The sequence below is a fragment of the Hibiscus syriacus genome, unplaced genomic scaffold, assembly GCF_006381635.1.
Source record: "Hibiscus syriacus cultivar Baekdansim isolate YM2019G1 unplaced genomic scaffold, ASM638163v2 tig00003041_pilon, whole genome shotgun sequence".
Lineage (NCBI taxonomy): Eukaryota > Viridiplantae > Streptophyta > Magnoliopsida > Malvales > Malvaceae > Hibiscus > Hibiscus syriacus.
In genome coordinates this window covers 8,171,543-8,195,244 of record NW_024061960.1, presented here as the reverse complement: position 1 = coordinate 8,195,244, position 23,702 = coordinate 8,171,543, and the positions used below count along the sequence as shown (strand labels likewise).

The window sequence follows — 23,702 nt, the reverse complement described above, 5'->3', positions numbered from 1 at the left end:
AACTTTGAAGGATTCAAGAAAGAGAGACAAGAAGGCTCTCTACCTCATCTATCAAGCATTAGATGATGATGGTTTTGAAAAGATTTCAAGTGCAAGCTCTAGCAAGGAAGCGTGGGAGAAGCTGCAGACCTCTTACAAAGGATCCGAGCAAGTGAAGAAGGTTCGTCTCCAAACATTAAGAGGTGAATTCGAATCCTTAAACATGAAAGCATCTGAGTCTATTTCAGATTATTTCTCAAGAGTAGTAGCTGTTTCTAATCAATTAAAAAGAAATGGTGAAAAGTTAGACGATGTGAGGATAATAGAGAAGATACTCCGTTCGTTGGATCCCAAATTTGAGCACATCGTTGTGACGATTGAAGAAACTAAAGACTTGGAAGAAATGAAGATCGAACAGCTCCAAGGATCATTGCAAGCATACGAAGAGAAGCATAAAAAGAAGCATGAGTTTACTGACCAACTCCTCAAGCTGCAACTCAAGGATATGCATGAGAGCCAACGCAATGATAGAAACCAACGTGGCCAAGGCAGAGGTAGAGGCCATGGACGAGGTGGAAGTCGAGGTCGTGGACGAGGCTGGAATTACAACAATAACAATTCCAACAACAACTATGATAAAGGAGAAAGCTCAACACGAGGCCGTGGAAGAATTAATCCAAACTCAAAGTATGACAAATCTCAAATTCGATGTTATAATTGTCAAAAATTTGGGCATTATGCTTCAGAATGTAGAGCTCCCAACAACAAAATTGAGGAGAAGGCCAATTACGTGGAGGAAAAGACAGATGGCAAAGAAACTCTTCTTCTAGCACGAAAGGAAACTGATGGTGGCCAAGCAAATTCCTGGTATCTTGACAGTGGTGCAAGCAATCACATGTGTGGAAGGAAAGACATGTTTGTGGAGCTAGACGAGTCAGTAAGTGGAAATGTTTCGTTTGGAGATGATTCCACAATAGCAGTGAAAGGGAGAGGTAACATTCTTATCCGTTTGAAAGATGGGAGACATCAATTTATTTCAAATGTCTACTATGTGCCCATTTTAAGTTTAAGTTTAGGGCAACTGGTAGAGAAAGGTTATGATATTCATATGAATAATTATAATCTTTCTATAAAGATGATAAGAATAACTTCATTGCTAAAGTGCCGATGTCAAAGAATAGAATGTTCTTGATCAACATACAAATGATGTTGCAAAGTGCCTGAAAGCTTGCTACAAAGATGCATCATGGCTTTGGCATCTTCGATTTGGGCATCTCAATTTTGGAGGTCTAGAGCTATTATCTAAGAAAGAGATGGTGAAAGGACTACCTCACATCAACCATCCTGACCAGCTCTGTGAAGGGTGTCTAGTCGGGAAACAATTCAGGAAAAGCTTTCCAAAGGAGTCAGAGACAAGAGCTAAGAAGCCACTTGAGCTCATTCATACCGATGTGTGTGGACCGATCAAGCCAAGCTCTCTCGGTAACAATAACTATTTTCTTCTCTTCATTGATGATTTTTCAAGAAAAACCTGGGTATATTTCTTGAAACAGAAGTCAGAAGTTTTTGAAGTCTTCAAGAAGTTCAAAGCAGCAGTGGAGAGAGAAAGCGGTAGAAAGATCAAAGCCATGAGATCCGATCGAGGTGGAGAATTTACTTCCAAGGAGTTTCAAGAGTTCTGTGAAGCAAATGGAATTCGTCGACCAATGACAGTTCCTAGATCCCCCCAGCAAAATGGTGTGGCAGAAAGAAAGAATAGAACAATTCTTGACATGGCACGAAGCATGCTCAAAAGCAAGAAACTACCCAAAGAATTTTGGGCGGAAGCAGTATCGTGTGCAGTCTACTTGTCAAATCGATCTCCAACAAGAAGTGTATGGGGAAAGACACCGCAAGAGGCATGGAGTGGAAGAAAGCCTGGCATTTCCCACTTGAGAACCTTTGGAAGTATAGCCCATGTTCACGTACCAGACGAGAGAAGAACGAAGCTTGATGATAAAAGCGAGAGTTTTATCTTCATCGGCTATGATGCTAATTCGAAGGGCTACAAGTTGTACAATCCAGACAATAAGAAGTTTGTGATTAGTCGAGATGTGGTCTTCAACGAAGAAGGAGAATGGGATTTTAACTCTCATACAGATGACTTCAATTTCTTTCCTCAGTTTGAAGAAGATGAGCAGATAATGAGGGAGCAACTAGATGAATCTCAACAAGAGCTTGCAACTCCACCCACTTCACCAACATCAACCACTCAAGGAGACTCATCACCTTCATCATCGTCAAGTGGGAGTCAAAGTGAAAGAGTTGTGCAACGCACAAGAAGCCTTAGAGATCTCTATGAGGTAACTGAACGACAAGATAATCTTACATTATTTTGTCTGTTTGCCGATTGTGAACCAGTGAGCTTTCAAGAAGCGGTACAAGAAAAGAAATGGAGAGATGCGATGGACGAAGAAATCAAGGCCATCGAGAAGAATGACACATGGGAACTTACCTCACTTCCCAAGGGACATAAGGCGATAGGTGTCAAATGGGTGTACAAAACAAAGCAAAACGCCAAAGGAGAGATTGAAAGGCACAAGGCGAGGCTAGTTGCTAAAGGCTATAGTCAAAAGGCTGGAATTGACTATGATGAGGTATTTGCTCCTGTTGCTAGATTGGAGACTATCAGACTAATCATTTCTTTGGCAGCTCAAAACAAGTGGAAGATACAACAGATGGATGTAAAGTCCGCCTTCCTAAATGGAGTTCTTGAAGAGGAACTTTACATTCAGCAACCATCAGGCTATGAAGTCAAAGGGCATGAAGACAAGGTGTTGAAGTTGAAGAAGGCTCTTTACAGGCTAAAACAAGCACCAAGGGCATGGAATAGCCGAATCGACAAGTACTTCCAAGAGAATGGCTTCAACAAATGTCCCTACGAGCATGCTCTATATATTAAGATCAAAGATGAAGATATTTTGATCGTGTGCCTCTACGTGGATGATTTGATCTTCACTGGAAGCAACCCAAGCATGTTTAATGAATTCAAGGATGTGATGATGAAAGAATTCGAGATGACAGACATGGGGCTCATGGCGTACTACCTTGGCATTGAAGTTAAGCAACAAAATGATGGAATTTTCATTTCACAGGAAAGCTATGCAAAGGAGATACTGAAGAAGTTCAAGATGGAGAACTGTAAGCCAATAAGCACACCGGCAGAATACGGGATCAAGATGACCAAACATGAAGAAGGCGAAAGTATAGATCCAACATTCTTCAAAAGTTTGGTAGGAAGTCTACGCTATCTAACTTGTACGAGACCCGATATTCTTCACGCAGTTGGATTGGTTAGTCGCTACATGGAATCCCCAACAACCACCCATTTTAAAGCCGCAAAGAGAATTCTTCGCTATCTGAAAGGTACAATTGACTTTGGCTTGTTCTATTCAGTTTCTAATGATTACAAGCTTGTTGGATATAGCGATAGTGATTGGGGTGGAGACATAGATAATCGAAGGAGCACTACTGGATTCGTATTTTTCATGGGAGATATTGCATTCACATGGATGTCAAAGAAACAACCGATTGTCACATTGTCCACTTGTGAAGCGGAATATGTTGCTGCTACCTCATGTGTTTGTCATGCAATTTGGCTTAGAAATCTATTGAAGGAGATTGGTTTGATACAAGAAGAGCCTACCAAGGTTTGTGTCGACAACAAGTCAGCCATTGCCTTAGCGAAGAATCCAGTATTCCATGATCGAAGCAAGCACATTGATATTCGCTACCACTATATAAGGGAGTGTGTTGTAAGAAAAGATGTGGAAGTTGAATATGTGAAGTCACAAGATCAAGTTGCTGATATTTTTACCAAGCCACTGACCAGCGAAGACTTCTTAAGATTAAGGAACCTACTAGGGGTCACGAGATCAAGTTTAAGGGAGGGTGTTGGATCATAAACTTGATCCATTATGGGAGCCTAAACCCAAACCCAAACTAAATTGATGTCATTACTTACATCATTTAATTAAAGAAGTCATTGCTTACATCATTTAATTAATGATGTCATTGCTTACATCAATTTAGTTAGGTGAGAGTTAGATATTTGTTGAATTTGTAATGGTTTAAATTAGTTTATTTGTGTGGTGTAGGATTGTTCTTGAGTAGTATAAATGCCCCTTCCCATTTTAGTTTTAAGCATCAAGAAAAATTAAGAGCTTCTAAGTGAGTGAAGAAGCAAAGTCTTATAAGAGTGAGTTGTAGTTCTTGTTTTTGAGTGAGAGTACTCTTGTAATATTTGTTTGAGTTTCAATAAAAGTTGTTTGTGTGAGTGTTTTATTTCCAACACTAGGATCTCAGAAATTCAGGGAAAAAATATGGCTGCTTGTTTCTTGTGAAAATTCTCTCGTTTTTAGCTCTTTGTCTTAGCTCATTCGGTGCTCATTCTACTACTTACCCTTTGATTCATATTCTCTCTTCTAGATAAAAGTATTATCATTCTGGGTATTAATCAAGAACCAGTTTTGAGAAACTTTTATTTGAAGTGCAAAGGTTAATAAAGGGAAGTTACTTTAAAGGGTAATGGTGGGTTCAGCTTATGTGGTTCTGATTATGAAAGGGACATGACAGCTTGTGTTCTTGGATAAGGCGAAGAGAGAGACTTCAGCTTCATGTGAATGATGGCTGGTCATGGTTTTGTTGATCAGATGATAATTGGTTTTCCAGAGAAAGTAGAATTTGAATGAGGTGAAAGATTCTAGTTTTTAGCTCTCTGGAGATGAAGAGTTTGATGATGTTTAGCCTGGGCTCACTGTTTTTGGCATTGATGGGGATTTCTTCTGCTACTCTTTCTCCGACCGGTATAAACTATGAAGGTTAGTTTTTTACTCAAAATTTCCCCTTTTTCCTTTTTTCTCTCATTCTTTTAGTAGTTTCCAAGTTCATAGCCTTGAAAAAAGGCTTTTTTTTTTGTTGTTTCTCAAACAGTATAGTGGAATTCGTTAATTACTGTTCTTTTTTGTAGTATTGATAGTTTCCAATTGACAAAATCCACAAGATAATGTTCTCGAACTTTTTATTTCATGAGATAATGCTTTGGACATATTATTTGCTGAGATAGGGTGAATTCTACAGTGACAAAAGGAGGTCGCCATGCAATCCGGGCGACCAAGGAGTGATGCATGTGGGAGCTGTGAGCTGTGGGATGCATGTGGGAGCTGTGCATGGGCCATGCACGTCGAATGGTGTAGGTCGCCATGGAGTCCCGACGACATGGTAGGTCGCCATGGAGTCTCGGCGACCAAGCTCCTGGGAGATTCTGCACCGCAACCAAGCTTTAACCCTCTGCATCCCTCATGCATGCGTTGCATCCATAGCTGCATGCGTTGCATCCATAGCTGCATTATTGCAGCGTTAATTTAGCTGCTAAATGCATCAAATATTGTTGTTCAATTGCAGCCTTTCAATGCTCAATAGTTATACGATTCAATGCTAATATTATTTGCAACAGTTAAATTTAATGACTCTGTCCAACGCTCATTTGTTTTATATAAAGGATATGGGGTTTAGGGTAGAAGCAGAAGCAGAACCAGAAGCATAAGCACATATAAACTTTGTCGAGAGAAAGAAAAGGAAGAAGAAGAAGAAAAGAAGATAAATGCTCAAACATAGTTCGTGAGGTAATTTTTTATTGTTTAATTTAGTTTATTATATGAAATTATTAGTTTGTTAGTTTAGGGTAAAACTAAAATCTAGTTAATTAGTTTGTTAGTATAAATTATTAGTTTGTTATTTTAAGTTATATTATATTAGTTTGTTAGTTTAAGTTATATATTATATTATATAAAAAATTAGTTAATTAGTTTCTTAGTTTAAGTTATTAAATATAAAAAAATATTAATTAATTTGTTAGTGTCTTTAAACGTATATTAGGTTGTTCGTTGAAGTTGAAGTTATATTATAAAAAAATTAATTAGTGCTTAATTAGTTTGTTATTTTAACTAAGTTATATTATAATAAATAAATAGTTTATTAGTTTAAGTTATATTATAATATATTAGATTATATAAAATTAATTTGTGGGAGCTATTGTTGTTTAAATAAATATTTTGTTTACACATACATGGCATTATTCCACAACATTTGCCCACGTACAGATTGATTCGAAGAAAGAAACAAGGAAGGAAAAGAAAGGAATGGAAGAAGGCATAAATACGTGAGTAATTTATTATTTTTTGTTGTTGTGTATGTGTAAATTAGTTAGTTAGTAAGTTTATATTAGATTATATAAACTAATTTGTGCGAGATAATTTCCGTTTAAAAAAATATTGTGTTTAAAAGTATTTAGTATTGTTTTAAAAAAATATTTTGTTTAATTTATATTGTATGTGTAGATTAGTAAGGAGTAAAAATTAATTGAATGAAATAATCCGGCCAACGCATTATCTCGCGAAATAATTCTTTCGAGAACATTATCTCGACAGTTTTGCCTAACAAATTTGTTTGATATTTTTAAAAAATAAAAAATATTATCAAACTAATCATTATTATTAGTAATAATTACTAAATGATTAGTATCAAATCTAAATCATTAAATATTTATAATAAATAATCATTAGTAATCATGACTAAATCATATTATTATTAAATCATTAAATATCAAATCATTAGATTAATAATAATTATTAAATCATTATTAGTAATATTAGTAATCAATCAATCAAGTTAAATAACAAATTTTATTGATCATTAATATAATAGTATATTATATTATATTTAAAGATTTATGAAATTATCTTATTTAATTTTTTAATCTAAATTAATTTATTTTTTTATTTGTAGATAAAATGAGCAACAACTTTTTCACGATTGTCCATTATAATGAAAAGATTATGAAAAATGAGGTCGGAGTAGTTTTTCAGTCTGAAAAACCAATAAATATGATGTTCAAAAAATACATCACATTTATAGAAATGAAGCATAAGATATAAAGAAAAATTCGAGCTGCAGTTGATGGTTTGAGGTATAGGTTTATGATATGCCCCAACCCAGTCAAATATGCTGCAGTTCCACTTGAAGAAGATGATGATATTGGAACCATGGTTGGATTACATGAGTCAACCAATATAACAGTTATTGAGTTATTTGTTGATGTGCGTAACATATGTGATGTTCCTGGGTCTTCAAGAGGTGTGGCTCAAAATCCATCTGAAATGGCTTTATATAGTCAGTTTGAGGAGCTGATATACAGGTTCCCGAACAGTTTTATGGCACTAGTAGAAAGTGTAAATGAAGTTGGGGGGAGATCTGCAGCAGCAGAGTATGAGACGAGAAACATACCAGAATTGGTTGTTGATATTGACGCTGAAAATCGATGGGGAGAAATTCATGATGATTCAAGCGAAGATGAAGAAACCAAAGAACCCGTTTTGGGCGGCGACAAAAATATTTTTGGTGGAGGTGCAATTGATGAAGTTCCTGCACCGTATGAAGCTACTCCTCACATGCACGAGATAGACTATGATGCGATGAGGGCACCTGAATTCCCAGACATGCCACATTTACCTCTGTACCAAATGACTGAATCATTCGATAATTCTGGTGAATTTTCAGTTGGGGTGCAATTCAGAGGAAAAAATGAAGCTACGCTGGCGATTAAAGAGTACTGCATCAAATGCCATGTTGATGTCCATGTTGCAGAATCCAACCAGAAAACCCTATACGCGAAGTGTGTAAAATATGGCCCAGAGTGCAAGTGGAAGATCAGAGTGTCAAAAAATCAAAGGCACAATGTTTGGGTCATCACGAGGTACAATGGTCAACACATGTTTGCGAAACTCCATTGAATAAGACCACCGACTATTGGACTCCGATGTAATATGTGAATATGTAAAGGCGATGGTTGAAAAGAATCCAAGGATATCTTGTTCAGTGTTTGATGCATCTATTCGAAGCCAATTTGGATATCAAGTAAAATATGGCAAGGTGTGGAATGCAAAGATGAAGGAAATGAAGCTGACGTATGGAGATTGGGATACATCGTACAATAAGCTACCATATTTGCTACAAGCAATGAAGCAATTTATCCCAGGAACCATAGTGAAGTCTCAAACCATGCCCGCATATGACGAAGAAGGTCAACTTCTGCCAGGGAAGAAAATATTTCATAAACTATTTTGGGCATTCAAGGCATGTATTGAAGGATTTCCATTTTGCAAACGTATGACCCAAATAGATGGTACGTGGCTGTATGGTCAATATAGGCATGTACTTTTGATGGCAGTTGCTCAAGATGGTGAGCGAAATATCTTCCCAATTTCATTCTCCATTGTTGAGGGAGAGACAACAGAGGCTTGAGATTTCTTTCTGACCAATCTACGTCAATATGTTGTCGTGAAGAGACAATAGAGGCTTGATATCCGATAGAGGAAAGGGTATTTTGGCGGCAATTGAACGACCAGGAAGTCGTTGGATACCTCCGTATGCATATCCGACATTTTGTAACCATCATATTGGCAAGAATAGTATCGACCATTTTCATAACGCACACATTCGTAGCGAGGTAGTCAGCATGGGTAAGTTTTATTTTTAATATTTGTGCATTTTTTACGTGGTTTTTTTAATTGCGGTTTAACACAATATATTATGAAATAGGATACGAACTACGTCGACCAAATTTTGACAAGAGATTGAAGAATTTGAAGGTATTTTACGATGATCAGCGTGTTTGGAAATGGGCTTCAAAAATACCGCGGGAAAAATGGTCGCAAGCATACGATGAAGGTCGGAGATACGGACATATGACCACAAACCATATTGAGGCCATTAATTCAGTACTAAAAGGTACACGCCATCTCCCAATAGCGAGTGTGGTGAAAGAGACGCACTTTAGATTGGCTAAAGTTTGGTCAGACAAAGGCAAGAAAATTGAGTCTCATAAATAGAGGTAAAACTTGGGCTCCTACAGTGGTGGAATCAATGGAAGCAAATGAGCGATTGGCAACATCAATGGTTGTTCATAATTTCGACCGAGTTGGTCATACTTTTGTCGTGTCGTGCATATGTCGTAATGTCGGAAGAGAATACCAAACATTTAGAGTTGATTTACGACACAAATGGTGTGATTGTGGTCGTTTTCAGACATGGAAATATCCATGTGCTCATGCAGTCGCTGCATATATGTATGCAGGTGTAAGCGCATACACTTATGTTGATGAATGCTTTCACCTACATAGGATATTAAATGTCTACAACTATACGTTCAGATAGATCCCGAATGAATCATATTGGCCCAAAAAGGATCATGATGAATGGCTACCAAATCCAATGCTTCGCAGAAGTCCAAAGGGTCGACATGAGTCCACTCGTATTCATACCAGTATTGATTTCCATGCTAGAGAGAGGTCAAGAAAAGAGATGCGGATTATATAGGGGTGAAGGCCATTCAAAAAACAATTATCCTAATTTACCAAGATATAGGCCTCATCATTAGTAATCATACATGTTTTCTATGTATTTATCCGGATTTAATTTTGAAATGATTTATAATTCGAGGACTTAAACAGATTTGAAGGGACGTGTGGTTCAACTAACACTATTTTCGTTACATAACTAATATTGTCCCGGCATACATACCAGAGTTTGTGCAGTCTGAGGCACCCATCTATTATTAATATTTAATGATTTGATAGTAATGATTAGTAATAATGAAATTATTATTAATTTTTAATGATTTGATAATAATGATTAGTAATAATGAAATTATTATTAATTCTTAATGATTTGATAGTAATGCTTAGTAATAATGAAATTATTAATATTTAATGATTAGTAATAATTAATAATAATGAAATTAGAATACTAATTTGATACTAATAGGGTGATAAATTATTATATCTTCACATTGAAGTTGAATTTATGTAATTTTTGTCGATAAATTATTCGACTGGAGTTTTTAAATAGAGGGACCTAATTGATATGACATTTATAATTTGAGGACTTGAACAGATTTGAATGGATGTGTGTTTCAATTAACCATAAAAATGATTTAATAATAATTTAATAATGATTTAATAATAAATTTAATAATGAATTTAATATTTAATGATTTGATGATTTAATAATGATTTGATAATAATCATTATAGTAATGATTTGATAATAATCATTATAATAATGATTTTAATATTTAATGTTTTGATGATTTAGTAATGATTTAATAATAATCATTATAATAATGATTTAATAATAATCATTATAATAATGATTTAGTAATAATCATTATAATAATGATAATAATGATTTGATAATAATCATTCTAATAATATTTAATAATAATGATTTAATAATAATCATTATAATAATGATTTAATAGTAATGATTTAATAATGATTTAGTAATGATTTTATAATAATGATTTAGTAATGATTTTATAATAATCATTTAATACTAATGATTTAATAATTATTACTTATTATTATAGAATAATAACAAATGAGTGTACAAGTGTGGACTACTCGAATTTAAATTTATACATAGTCGAATTTATTAATGATTTTTAAATATTTAATGATTTGATACTAATGATTTACTAATTATTATTAATATTGATTTATTATTAATATTTAATTATTTGATACTAATGATTACTAGTAATGAAATTATAATAATGATTTGATACTAAAAATCATTGTTAAGGTTAAAAAAACTAGCCTAATTTCAATATATAATTTGTAACAAATAGCAAACGAGTTTACAATTGTTGTCGATGTCGGGGTGTTGTTGAATGATAATGTCGGGGTGGACGTCTGATACGTTATGGCCGTTGCGGTTGCTTAGGAGTATGGTACTCATCCTCCTCATTCATTGGGGGCATTTGAACTACCATGTGTTCAAAGTCATACGTCGATGAAAACATAGGAGAATAGATGGGTGCCTCAGGCTGCACAAACTCTGATATGTATGCAGGGATAGTAGAATCATCAACTGCGTGATGCAACGATCCCGCATCGCCGAACGGTTGTGGTGCGCTATTATCCACATCGGTTATTTCCACTTCAGGTTGTAGAGATGAACTCCCACTCGGTAGAGAGTATTCAGCTTTACCAAATCTTTTCTTAAACCTAAAAAATTGTCGCCTCTATACCATTGTTGTGAGGAACGACTTTCCCTTATCTCAAAAATAAGCAAGGTAAGCCGAAGTCTCAAAATTAAAGTCGTCGTCTTGAATGTCGTCAAGAGTTGGCATGAATGAAGTCCTATTTTTCCAAGCATTAATGTAGGTTGCATGCTTCTCAACCCAATTAACATTTTTTTACGACGACCATCAAATCTGTGCAGGTCATCATGCGTCTCAACCCAATTCACCTGACGATGACCATCTAAGTTTTGGAGGAGGTCATGATCCCATGGACTCCGCGGAATAGGTTGGTGGAAGTGGAATTGCCTAAGCACTCTATCCCCAAATTGGATCTCAACAAAAGCAAAATTGATCAATGGTGTAACATCACACCAATATTGAAACTCATCTAAAATATCGTGCGATATCAACGCAAGAATTTCTTCATTCATGTATGGTCTCCAATTAAACTGTAAAATTACAAAAACAATAAAATTGATTTAAATCAAATAATATAGTTAATTTAAATAATAATTAAAAATAATAGATTATATATACCTCCTTTTTGGCCTTAATGTCGATCTTCAGCCTGAACTCTTTAATGTTGTTGTGCACCAACCCCGTGCCTTCAAATTTATGCCTCCATCTGTATATCAATCAAAACAAAAATATTACCATTTTGTTCAATAATATTAATCAAAATAAATATTTTCTAATTAATATTTTATATTAAAATAGAGGATTTATATTACCTTCCGGCAAGTGGAAAGTCAACCGCAGTCCGACTAATCGGTGTCAAAAATGGAAGTCTATGCCAAGCCCATGATTGTAGCAGCAACAGACATCCACCGATTTTTGTTGTATTATTATCATTTACGACTAATGACGCCTTGCACATCTCACGATACAAGAACGCCAATATCGCCGATCCCCAGCTATATTGCCTACTATTCTCAAAATTTCTTAAAAAAAGAAGATATTGAGTGTGAACATAACTACCGGATTTATCAGGCATCAAAATTACCCCAATCAACTGTAATATATATGCTCGTGTTGCGTATATAATTTCGTGCTCCGTACTATTTGGTTGAAGCTGAAATTCATTCTTCAACCATGACAACCTCACACGCCACCCTCTACACTCTGGTGGTACGGGTCCTTTCCCAAGAAAAAGAATGCAAAGTTGTGCCACATTATTAAACTCATGTGACATTACCACCGGCATCCCATTAGTTTGGACCACGAGTTGCATTACCACATCCTCCAGAGTTATCGTACATTCGCCACACGGCAAATGAAACGTGTGCGTTTCTGGTCAACAACGTTCAATCAATGCACTAATCAAACCTGAGACCAACATGTAATCTCGCACAAATGTTACATACCAAAATCCAGCCTCTTGCAAGTTTTCTTCAATTAATGGGTGTGGCTTGGGCACTTTATGTAGCCGAAGACGAAGGACTCGCTGCTCGTCCTCCTGCAATTAGATAATGCAAAAAATTTATCACAATCATCACAAAAATAATATTCAAATATTTATCAATTATAATTTATTAAACAAACATTTTATTCACCATTATTCCTAAGTGACTTGAAATATGTTCATTGTCAAGTCTCAGCAGTGGAATTTGGTCAGCCATTGGAATGAATCTGTAAAAAAAATTAAATAACAATATTTAAAAATCATTTAATATAATCTAATATAAACTAACTAACTAACTTACTAATTTACAGCACAACAAAAAAAATTTAATATAATAACTTATAATATAATAAACTTATAAAGTAAACTTTTTAAAATATAAGTTAAACGTAAACGCTAAACCCTTAAACAACTAATAAAATATTCTTTTATATAACTAAAACTATTAAATTATTTTTTTCATTATAATATACTACTAATATTACTAACTAATTTTTTTATATAATATAAATTCAACAAACTAATATAACTTAACTAATTAACTAAAACAAACTAATTAAATAATTTTTTTATAACTAACGAATAACAAAACAAACTAATTAATTATTTTTAACTATATAACTATCAAACATACTAATTAAATAATTTTTTTATTAACCCTAAACTAACAAACTAATTAACTGATTTTTGTTTTAACCTAAACCCTAAACTAACAAACTAAAATTTATAATAATAAACTAATTTAAATAATAAAAGTTTACCTCACAAGAGTCTTATCTCCCTTTCTTCTTCTTCCTTTCCTTTCCCCCTTTCTTTCTTTCTTTCTCGGCTACACTATCTTCTCCCTTTCTTCGGCTGCAATCTCTTCTCCCTTTCTTTCTTTTATGTTCTCACGTTAACCACCTCCCATATATAACACAAGCTGCCTCAATTATTTCACCAATAATTGTACAATTCACGGGTTGAAATGGTTCACATGCATGCATCAATAATTGCTGCATGAAGTAGCTGATTTCACGCTGCAATTGCAGCCCATATAGCTGCAGCGACATGCAACGGGGAGCAGGAGGGGACGACATGCAGTGGGGAGCAGGTTATCACGTGTCCATGCAAAAAGACAAGGTCGTTGGGAGTGCATGGCAACCTACAAGGTCGCCCGGAGTGGATGGCGACCTATGGGTTGGCTTGCATGTGCCATGCAACGTCGTCGTCGTTTATTCTCGGAAGCTGCCACGTCGTAGGTCGCTCGGAAGGCATGGCGACCTACGGCTAAACTGTGCATCACCCTATTTCAACAATTAAACTTGGGAGTACATTATCACGTGAAATAAAAATTTCGAGAACATTATCTCGTGGAAGCAGCCGTTTCCAGGTTCATATATTCTTTTTGTTTTTTCAAGAGTAAATGCTTCGAATGTCTGTCTGAACGGCCACCATAATAATTACATAGTGACGCATTAACCTTTTTTTCAAGTCTTTTCTAACTGGAGGATGCTTACTTTCTCTCCAGATGAATTTGTTTTTGAAGTCCTTTTTGTAATGATTTTTAATTCACTTATTTTCCTTCTGCATATATGATGGATTTTTTAGCAGTGGTTGCTTTACTGGCCATAAAATCTGATCTGAACGACCCGTATAATGTTCTGGAGAATTGGGATTCAAATTCTGTGGATCCATGTAGTTGGAGGATGGTTACTTGCTCTCCAGATGGCTATGTTTCTGCTTTGTAAGTCTTTTTCTTCTTCTCTTCACATCTTTGCCTATTTCTAACACACACTGGTATAGGAAAATAAACCCAGTATTTATGTGAACTCTTTGTATTTCCTCCTTGAACAGGGGACTTCCTAGTCAAAGTTTGTCTGGTACTTTATCTCCATTGATTGGGAACCTTCCTCATTAGGGTTTCCTCATTGATTGGGGACTTCCTAGTCAGTGTAAGTTATTGCCTATGTTGACTAAGTTGCATATTAATTTAACTAATCTTTTCATTAGGGTTTCCATATTTTGTGACTCAAATTTCCTGCATTTTTTGTTAAGTAATTACTTGTTTCTTCCTTTTTCATGTGTAGGTTGCTTCAGAATAATGCCATTTCAGGTCCAATTCCAGCTACCATTGGAAAGTTAGGGAGGCTGCAGACTCTAGATCTCTCCAACAATACTTTCCATGGTGAAATACCTACTTCCTCGGGAGACTTGAAAAACCTTAACTATTTGTAAGTGTCAATTCTTTTTACTAGTTTTGCATCTTCATCTGCCTGTCGGGTTTCTTTCTAGAAGAGCTATTCTTACATGTTTCCCCCCTTGTTTTTTCGGGACGTATCAGGCGGTTAAACAACAATAGCCTTACTGGAGCCTGCCCGGATTCTTTTTCAAAAATCGGAGGCCTCACTCTTGTGTATGTATCTGGACTTGTTTATCTAATATTTTGATGTCTTGCAAATGCTATTTGTAAAGCCTGAAATTTACCTTGTTACTAATCTGCATGTTATTTCACTCACCCGTCCTCGATAAACCGTTTTTTAGGGACATGTCTTATAATAATCTGAGTGGTTCCCTGCCGAAAATATCAGCAAGGACTTTTAAGTGAGTTATTTCTTTCCCTGGTTCTGTTAAGGGATTATAATGCATTATGCATTATGAGTGTAACAATTGTTTTTTAGTTATAGTTTCCATTTTTACTTTCAGAGTTATTGGTAACCCTTTAATTTGTGGGCCGAAAACAGCCAACAACTGTTCTGCCGTCTTTCTGGAGCCTCTTTCTCTCCCACCAGATGGTCCAAAAGGTGACTACCACTGTGTTAGAGACGCAGTTTCTCATCAATATTATGACATTTCTCTTCTTCATTACAGTTTATTTTCATGTCTGAATATCTGGATCCTAGGTTTCTTAGCTCAATCAGACTCTGGATCAAAAGGCCATCATGTAGCTGTTGCTTTTGGTGCTAGCTTTGGTTCTCTTTTCTTCATCGTACTGTTTATAGGGGTTCTTGTTTGGTGGCGATATAGACACAACCAGCAGATTTTCTTTGATGTTAATGGTCAGCTTCTTAAAATTCCCTCATCTTATTTTTGTTGTTATTATTTATTTTACATTTTAATTTGTATGGTCAGTGATCCTGTACTGTTGTATAAGCTTTATGCATCCGTAATATATAAACACTCGTCAGGAGCAAGGGCTCCTAATTCACACGTAGTACTGCTGCCCTTAAATTGTCATCGATGCTAAGCTATTGACATGAAAACTATTTTGTTGGAGCTCTGGATGATACATATTAAATGCCTCGGGAGAGGTGGAAATGAATTTTAGAAGCATAGAAGAACATATTGAATAAATTGTTTACTCTTTTTACTTTCTCTGGTATCCTGTAATTACTAGCCCATACTTGTTGCACGACAGAACAATATGACCCGGAAGTATGCTTCGGACATTTGAAAAGGTATACGTTTAAGGAACTTAGAGTGGCCACTGACCATTTCAACTCGAAGAATATTCTCGGGAGAGGTGGATTTGGGGTTGTGTACAAGGGTTGCTTGAATGATGGGACTTTGGTAGCTGTTAAAAGACTGAAGGACTACAATATTGCTGGTGGTGAAATTCAATTTCAGACCGAAGTAGAGACAATAAGTTTAGCTGTCCATCGCAACCTTCTCAGGCTTTCCGGATTCTGCACGACTGAGAATGAAAGGCTCCTGGTCTACCCTGTTGGATCATAAACTTGATCCATTATGGGAGCCTAAATCCAAACCCAAACTAAATTGATGTCATTACTTACACCATTTAATTAAAGATGTCATTGCTTACATCATTTAAGTAATGATGTCATTGCTTACATCAATTTAGTTAGGTGAGAGTTAGATATTTGTTGAATTTGTAATGGTTTAAATTAGTTTATTTGTGTGGTGTAAGATTATTCTTGAGTAGTATAAATACCCCTTACCATTTTAGTTTTAAGCATCAAGAAAAATTAAGAGCTTCTAAGTGAGTGAAGAAGCAAAGTCTTATAAGAGTGAGTTGTAGTTCTTGTTTTTGAGTGAGAGTGCTCTTGTAATATTTGTTTGAGTTTCAATAAAAGTTGTTTGTGTGAGTGTTTTATTTCCAACAAAGTGGCATCAGAGAGAGTTGGAAAGATCGAAGGTCTCGACGAGAGGAATCCGACGCCGCCAGAATTTTCTCAATCTGAGTTCTGACGCACCGCCACGCACCGCCTGAAGACTGCTGCCAGAAAATCGAGTTGACTCACCGAGTTGAGCCGAGTCAGCCGAGTTGGAGCCCTTGACCGAGTTGTCCAAGTCCCTCCCAAGGTTTTTTCGGCGTTCCGGATTCATTCATGCAATCGGATTTTATAAAATCTCATTATATTGAGAGATATGGCAAATGGTATGGCACCATTCCAAGTTCCGACACTCAACAACAACAACTACGACAATTGGAGTATCAAAATGAAGGCACTTCTTGGATCACAAGATGTGTGGGATATTATAGAGAAAGGCTATAACGAGCCTGCGGATGATGATGCTTTTGCTACTCTTACACCAGATCAAAAGACAACTTTGAAGGATTCAAGAAAGAGAAACAAGAAGGCTCTCTACCTCATCTACCAAGCATTAGATAATGATGGTTTTGAAAAGATTTCAAGTGCAAGCTCTAGCAAGGAAGTATGGGAGAAGTTGCAAACCTCTTACAAAGGATCCAAGCAAGTGAAGAAGGTTCGTCTCCAAACATTAAGAGGTGAATTCGAATCCTTAAACATGAAAGCATCTGAGTCTATTTCAGATTATTTCTCAAGAGTAGTAGCTGTTTCTAATCAATTAAAAAGAAATGGTAAAAAGTTAGACGATATGAGGATAATAGAGAAGATACTCCGTTCGTTGGATCCCAAATTTGAGCACATCGTCGTGACGATTGAAGAGACTAAAGACTTGGAAGAAATGACGATCGAGCAACTCCAAGGATCATTGCAAGCATACGAAGAGAAGCATAAGAAGAAGCATGAGTTTACTGAGCAACTCCTCAAGCTGCAACTCAAAGATATGCATGAAAGCCAACGCAATCATAGAAACCAACGTGGCCAAGGCAGAGGTAGAGGCCATGGACGAGGTGGAAGTCGAGGTCGTGGACAAGGCTGGAATTACAACAACAACAATTCCAACAACAACTATGAGAAAGGAGAAAGCTCAACACGAGGCCGTGGAAGAATCAATCTGAACTCAAGGCAAGACAAATCTCAAGTTCGATGTTATAATTGTCAAAAGTTTGGGCATTATGCTTCAGAATGTAGAGCTCCCAACAACAAAATTGAGGAGAAGGGTAACTACGTGGAGGAAAAGACAGATGGCAAAGAAACTCTTCTTCTAGCACGAAAAGAAACTGATGGTGGCCAAGCAAATTCCTGGTATCTTGACAGTGGTGCAAGCAATTACATGTGTGGAAGGAAAGACATGTCCGTGAAGCTAGACGAGTCAGTAAGCGGAAATGTTTCGTTTGGAGATGATTCCACAATAGCAGTGAAAGGGAGAGGTAACATTCTTATCCGTTTGAAAGATGGGAGGCATCAATTTATTTCAAATGTCTACTATGTGCCCAATATGAAAAGTAACATCTTAAGTTTAGGGCAACTGGTAGAGAAAGGTTATGATATTCACATGAATAATTATAATCTTTCTATAAAAGATGATAAGAATAACTTCATTACTAAAGTGCCGATGTCAAAAAATAGAATGTTCTTGATCAATATACAAAATGATGTTGCAAAGTGCCTGAAAGCTTGCTATAAAGATGCATCATGGCTTTGGCATATTCGATTTGGGCATCTCAATTTTGGAGGTCTAGAGCTGCTATCTAAGAAGGAGATGGTGAAGGGACTACCTCGCATCAACCATCCTGACCAGCTTTGTGAAGGGTGTCTAGCTGGGAAACAATTCAGGAAAAGCTTTCCAAAAGAGTCAGAGACAAGAGCCAAGAAGCCACTCGAGCTCATCCATACCGATGTGTGTGGACCGATCAAGCCGAGCTCTCTCGGTAACAGTAACTATTTTCTTCTCTTCATTGATGATTTTTCAAGAAAAACCTGGGTATATTTCTTGAAACATAAGTCAGAAGTTTTTGAAGTCTTCAAGAAGTTCAAAGCAGCAGTGGAGAGAGAGAGCGGTAGAAAGATCAAAGCCATGAGATCTGATCGAGGTGGAGAATTTACTTCCAGGGAGTTTCAAGAGTTCTGTGAAGCAAATGGAATTCGTCGACCAATGACAATTCCTAGATCCCCCCAGCAAAATGGTGTGGCAGAAAGAAAGAACAGAACAATCCTCGATATGGCACGAAGCATGCTCAAAAGCAAGAAACTACTTAAGGAATTTTGGGCGGAGGCAGTAGCGTGTGCAATCTACTTGACAAACCGATCTCCAACAAGAAGTGTATGGGGAAAGACACCGCAAGAAGCATGGAGTGAAAGAAAGCCTGGCATTTCCCATTTGAGAACCTTTGGAAGTATAGCCCATGTTCACGTACCAGACGAGAGAAGAACGAAGCTTGATGATAAAAGTGAGAGTTTTATCTTTATCGGCTATGATGCTAATTCGAAGGGCTACAAGTTGTACAATCCAAACAATAAGAAGTTTGTGATTAGTCGAGATGTGGTCTTCAACAAAGAAGGAGAATGGGATTTTAACTCTCATACAGATGACTTCAATTTCTTTCCTCTGTTTGAAGAAGATGAGCAGACAATGAGGGAACAACTAGATGAATCTCAACAGGAGCTTGCAAATCCACCCACTTCACCAATATCAACCACTCAAGGAGACTCATCACCTTCGTCATCGTCAAGTGGGAGTCAAAGTGAAAGAGTTATGCAACGCACAAGAAGCCTTAGAGATCTCTATGAGGTAACTGAACGACAAGATAATCTTACATTATTTTGTCTGTTTGCCGATTGTGAACCAGTGAGCTTTCAAGAAGCGGTACAAGAAAAGAAATGGAGAGATGCGATGGATGAAGAAATCAAGGCCATCGAGAAGAATGACACATGGGAACTTACCTCACTTCCCAAGGGACATAAGGCGATAGGTGTCAAATGGGTATACAAAACAAAGCAAAACGCCAAATGAGAGATTGAAAGGCACAAGGCGAGGCTAGTTGCTAAAGGATATAGTCAAAAGGTTGGAATTGACTATGATGAGGTATTCGCTCCTGTTGCTCGATTGGAGACTATCAAACTAATCATTTCTTTGGCAGCTCAAAACAAGTGGAAGATACAACAGATGGATGTAAAGTCCGCCTTCCTAAATGGAGTTCTTGAATAGGAAGTTTACATTCAGCAACCATCAGGCTATGAAGTCAAAGGGCACGAAGACAAGGTGTTGAAGTTGAAGAAGGCTCTTTACGGGCTAAAACAAGCACCAAGGGTATGGAATAGCCGAATCGACAAGTACTTCCAAGAGAATGGCTTCAACAAATGTCCCTACGAGCATGCTCTATATATCAAGATCAAAGATGAAGATATTTTGATCGTGTGTCTCTATGTGGACGATTTGATCTTCACTGGAAGCAACCCAAGCATGTTTAATGAATTCAAGGATGTGATGATGAAAGAATTCGAGATGACAGACATGGGGCTCATGGCGTACTACCTTGGCATTGAAGTTAAGCAACAAAATGATGGAATTTTCATTTCACAGGAAAACTATGCAAAGGAGATACTGAAGAAGTTCAAGATGGAGAACTGTAAGCCAATAAGCACACCGACAGAATACGGGATCAAGATGACCAAACATGAAGAAGGCGAAAGTGTAGATCCAACATTCTTCAAAAGTTTGGTAGGAAGTCTACGCTATCTAACTTGCACGAGATCCGATATTCTTCACGCAGTTGGATTGGTTAGTCGCTATATGGAATCTCCAACAACCACCTATTTTAAAGCCACAAAGAGAATTCTTCGTTATCTGAAAGGTACAATTGACTTTGGCTTGTTCTATTCAGTTTCTAACGATTACAAGCTTGTTGGATATAGCGACAGTGATTGGGGTGGAGACATAGATAATCGAAGGAGTACTACTGGATTCGTATTTTTCATGGGAGATATTGCGTTCACATGGATGTCAAAGAAACAACCGATTGTCACATTGTCTACTTGTGAAGCGGAATATGTTGCAGCTACCTCATGCGTTTGTCATGCAATTTGACTTAGAAATCTATTAAAGGAGATAGGTTTGATACAAGAAGAGCCTACCAAGGTTTGTGTCGACAACAAGTCAGCCATTGCCTTAGCGAAGAATCCAGTATTCCATGATCGAATCAAGCACATTGATATTCGCTACCACTATATAAGGGAGTGTGTTGCAAGAAAAGATGTGGAAGTTGAATACGTGAAGTCACAAGATCAAGTTGCTGACATATTTACCAAGCCACTGACCAGCGAAGACTTCTTAAGATTAAGGAACCTACTAGGGGTCACGAGATCAAGTTTAAGGGGGGGTGTTGGATCATAAACTTGATCCATTATGGGAGCCTAAACCCAAACCCAAACTAAATTGATGTCATTACTTACATCATTTAATTAAAGATGTCATTGCTTACATCATTTAAGTAATGATGTCATTGCTTACATCAATTTAGTTAGGTGAGAGTTAGATATTTATTGAATTTGTAATGGTTTAAATTAGTTTATTTGTGTGGTGTAAGATTGTTCTTGAGTAGTATAAATACCCCTTCCCATTTTAGTTTTAAGCATCAAGAAAAATTAAGAGCTTCTAAGTGAGTGAAGAAGCAAAGTCTTATAAGAGTGAGTTGTAGTTCTTGTTTTTGAGTGAGAGTGCTATTGTAATATTTGTTTGAGTTTTAATAAAAGTTGTTTGTGTGAGTGTTTTATTTCCAACATACCCCTATATGCCGAATGGCAGCGTAATGACTAGATTAAAAGGTCAGTTTACCGAAGTTGAATTGTAGTTGCTGTTCTTGACTTTATTCTGGTCCTACGGATATGCTACTAGCCTACTAGGCTTTGAAGCAATAAATCTTGATAGAGTTTGACATCTACACGTTACTGGGTTTTGTTTTAATTCGTGGTTTCATATTAGATCATATTCATGGTAGGCCAGCTTTAGACTGGTCAAGGCGGAAGAGGATAGCCTTAGGTACAGCTAGGGGGCTTGTATATTTGCATGAACAATGTGACCAGAGAATTATTCATCGCGATGTCAAAGCTGCCAACATTTTGTTGGATGAAGACTTTGAGGCTGTTGTTGGAGATTTTGGGTTGGCAAAGCTTTTAGACCACCGAGATTCTCATGTTACTACGACGGTTCGTGGTACTGTCGGTCACATCGCTCCTGAGTATTTATCAACAGGTCAGTCGTCTGAGAAGACAGACGTATTTGGGTTCGGGATCCTGCTCCTTGAGCTGATCACAGGTCAGAGGGTCAAACCAGAAGCACGTAATGCTTGATTGGGTAAACACTCTCTTTTTTAATGTACATTTTGGGTGCACTGAGCAATACATGTTTATAACATAAATTCATGCGTAATGAGTCTTAATTCGTAGATTCCTTTTCGTTTAAGAATGTTGTTTGTGTAGTGCGGAATAATATGTAATGTTCTGCAAAACAACCGAAAACATCAGTTAAGGTTATTTGTTAACCTCGAGTATTTAGATAAGATTTCGTCAGAGCAACCTCACTGAGTAATTTGTTTTATTGTTTAAATACCACTTATGCTTTTCTAAGATCCTTTTAGGATCATATTTTCATACCTATATCCGAATAATGGTACCGTAGATCCTTATACTGTTTGTCTTTTGTTCGATAAATTGGTTAACTTGTCTTGCAGGTAAACAAGCTACATCAGGAAGGAAAACTAAGTCTGCTGGTGGACAAGGGTCTAAAAGGCAATTTTGACAGGATTGAGTTAGAAGAAATGGTTCAAATTTCTCTCTTATGCACTCAATTCAACCCTCTACACCGTCCGAGGATGTCTGAAGTATTAAGGATGCTAGAAGGTGACAGTCTGGCCGACAAATGGGAGGCCTCACAAACGGTTGAGACGCCAAGGTCCCGATCATGTGATAACCCTCCTCCGCAAAGATACTCTGATTTTGTAGAAGAATCTTAGCTCGTGGTGGAAGCCATGGAGCTTTCCGGTCCAAGGTAATGGATGCCATCTTCAACCTTCGGTGCATAATCGTAGCGGTATGAATTGCCTAAACAAAGAGTGATTGATGTTGAAATGTTGATAGCGAAGTGCTTGTATCCCTCTGTAAAAAGAAAAGAAAGAAAAAAACAAATGAAAGCTTCTTGTTCTTTACTACTAAAGAGCTGAGCCAAAGTTGAGCTTGTGGCTGCTATCAAGAAATATTGGAAAAATGTTATTTTTATATATAATTAAACTGTGATATGAAATTATATATATAATAAAATCATATTTTAGAATTTTAAAATTCGTACATATATTCTGTAAACGTAACTGCTCAAATTTAGAACTTTTAATAAAAATAACACGATCTTTTATCACTTAAATAATTTAATAAGCTCTAAAAGCGATGAATTCGGAGCTTCTAATCAATGTTTATTTACATAAAATAAAGAAATTAATAAATGAAGATTAAAAAGAAAAATATATTGCTTAAAAGATTTTATATAATTTTTTGAAAAATATTATGTATCTATTGGAATATGGTTATAAAGATCTATATGAAAATTAATATTGATCCAGCTTTCCGCACCGTGAGCCAAATATTATGAATTATATTGATTTATGAGGTGAATTACATGTTTAGTCATTAAATTAAAATTGTTTTTGTAATAATCTAATTTCAAAAAATTATAAAATAATCTCTAAACATGTTTTAAAAACATTTAAAATATTTAACTATTATTTGTCGTTAATTTTTTTAAATGATAACTTGACATGTTAATAAGGGTTAATATCTTATTTCATCCTTTAATTTTAATCAAATTATTTATTTAATAATTTTTAATTTTTCTTAACGTTAACTCCAAAAAAAATCTAAAAATATTGTGAGAAATTTGTAAATAGAAAAAGAACAGAGTGAGATCCACATATAAAAGATTACACAAGAGTTGAGATTCAAAGTGATTCGACCTTATTTATTTTCACATATGAGAAGAACATTAATTCACTATAACCGTAAAAATCACATATAATACAAATACATTATATTTTTTATATTCCAAAAATTTATATCTATACCAA

The 23,702-nt window shown here is 36.1% G+C and overlaps 1 pseudogene; it reads left to right on the top strand.

Moving 5' to 3' along the window:
• The first annotated feature begins 4,730 nt into the window (after positions 1 to 4,730).
• On the top strand, positions 4,731 to 22,852 carry LOC120171226 (annotated as a pseudogene).
• The last annotated feature ends 850 nt before the right edge of the window (positions 22,853 to 23,702 follow it).